This window comes from Piliocolobus tephrosceles, chromosome 11 (genome assembly GCF_002776525.5).
Source record: "Piliocolobus tephrosceles isolate RC106 chromosome 11, ASM277652v3, whole genome shotgun sequence".
Lineage (NCBI taxonomy): Eukaryota > Metazoa > Chordata > Mammalia > Primates > Cercopithecidae > Piliocolobus > Piliocolobus tephrosceles.
In genome coordinates this window covers 50,512,772-50,515,249 of record NC_045444.1, presented here as the reverse complement: position 1 = coordinate 50,515,249, position 2,478 = coordinate 50,512,772, and positions in this window count along the sequence as shown.

The window sequence follows — 2,478 nt, the reverse complement described above, 5'->3', positions numbered from 1 at the left end:
TTTTGAGACGGAGTCTCGCTCTGTCGCCCAGGCTGGAGTGCAGTGGCCGGATCTCAGCTCACTGCAAACTCCGTCTCCCGGGTTCACGCCATTCTCCTGCCTCAGCCTCCCGAGTAGCTGGGACTACAGGCGCCCGCCCGCCACCTCGCCCAGTTAGTTTTTTTTTGTATTTTAGTAGAGACGGGGTTTCACCGTGTTAGCCAGGATGGTCTCGATCTCCTGACCTTGTGATCCGCCCGTCTCGGCCTCCCAAAGTGCTGGGATTACAGGCTTGAGCCACCGCGCCCGGCCTGCAAATAATTTTAATACTCATAGAATGCTTATTTCCATCCCATAGCTGGTTATCATTTTTTTAAACTCGCAATATTTCTTTCTTAATATATAAATATCATAGTGAGTTAGAGTCTCCAAAAATGATTAATTCTTAAACTTTGACACACTTTCCCCCAATAATAAGGTACTGAATATAATATACTAAAGAGTAATGTTCTCCTCCCATACTCCATTACTTTTATTATAAAGAATATTTAAGAAAGGAGTTCAATTTCATGGTAGAAACTAGTTGAAATGTAATTTTTATGTTCGGCACATGAAATATTTTATGGTAAGCTGAGAAATAAATATTGTGAATCAGAAAAATACTATCTAAAAATCAATAACTTCACAAGTACAATCTCCGTAACTTTAAAATCCAGGAAATGAGAGTCCTTTCAGGGTTTAAATCACTACTTGATTAAATGTTTCAATCAAATAAACCCCATTTTGTAATGTTTTATATGCACACTTACTTAAAATATAGTATTTTTCAAGAGCTATGATTGCTTTATGTAATGTAATTTAGTTAAAATAGATGCAAATTTATATGATTCCAGTTACATATGAGCTTAAAATTAGATGTCTGCTGCTTTTTGTATCATTTTCCAGAAAAATGAGTCAACAACTAATTAGGAAACTGTACCAGTCAACTCTTGGTTACAAATTAACAGAAATCCTTAACAACAAAGCAACACAGTCTGAGTATAATACACCAAAAGGAATATAGGTAGTGCACTACTGGGATTGTTTTTCAGCTGAGGCCTCAATGGAACTTTATGAGTCTCCTCCTCTACTTCACTTCCTTTGCCTTCAGTTTGAATCTCAGTGGGTCATGGTGAGGGATCTGAACCCCTCCTGGCCCTCCTGAATCAGGTGGTAGTATAATTTCGTTGACATTTTCTCCCAACCCCCAAGTATAGCAGTAACTCTGCTTTCCCCCAAGGGGAACAAGAAAACACAATAACACATTAACAACAGTAACGATGTTTTTATTTCCCCGTTTACTTGGGGCATTAAAAATCCGAACCCATCAGGTGCAGCCTTAGTTTCCAAATCAATGGAATATTTCTGTGTCTCTTGGTAGAGAATTCCCCTTTTCTTGGTGCTGTGCTATCAGAGTCCGAAAGCAAAAGGACAGAAAGCAAACAATTAGAACGTGTCAATAAATGTAATCACAAAGCCTTGCATCCCAGTTTCCAATCCTAGGATTCCAGACCCATGTGTTTTAGCTAAGGGGGTAAAAGAACCCCATGTGGCAGTCATTTGTTCAGAACATAAACCATATTCTGCAGGACAGTACCTCAAATTTGCAAGCTGTTGACTCTGGATGAAGCTTATTTGAGTTTTCATGGAGTATGCAATAATACCAACAAATCCCTTGAACATTAGCTCATTGCCTTTTTTCTCTATAAAGTTATTTCCTTTAAACTTAAGCAAATTTTTGTAGGATACCATGTCCTTGCATACAGTAGACAATCAATCTATAGATAGAGCAAGGACAGAGAAAAATGATCAATAAAAGAAAAAAATCCAGAATAAATATTTATTGCAAGAAGGAAAGATTTCTGCTACTCACTCCTTATTTCCTAAAAGATGGCAGCTGCCCACTCTAGACAAGCAGACACCAAATAGTTCTTTGGTCCTTCTAGGTATAATGCTTATAAGGACTTGTGATGGTCTACTGCTATTATTAAAGGGAACATTCATAAAGACCATAGCCATATTAACATTGGTAAGAACTCCATGTTGTTGAAACCATGAATAACCTTCATTCCTTCCATGATGAACATGTGGTTCTTGAGTCCACTGGAATTTTCTGAGAAAGAAGGGTGACCTATGCCTACTGAGTGTGTCACCTTATTCACACTAGAGGCTTTGTGGTGAATATATAACTTCCCAATAAATATATTCTCATTCTGGTCTCACTATAAAGGGTCATACCCCTTCAGCATACCCTTTCCCGAAACTTCCTCCATAATGCTCTGAGTCTGCTATTTTCAAGTGCCTGGTTGTCTAACCAGTGCCTTAACAGCTGAATTGGTGTAGGTTCCTGTTCTAGTTATTGTTGTTGCATAAAAAATTAACCCACAGCTTTGTGTCTTAAAACAATCACTTTATGCTAATCATGGATTCTGTAGTTAAGGAATTGGAGTGGGAGACAAT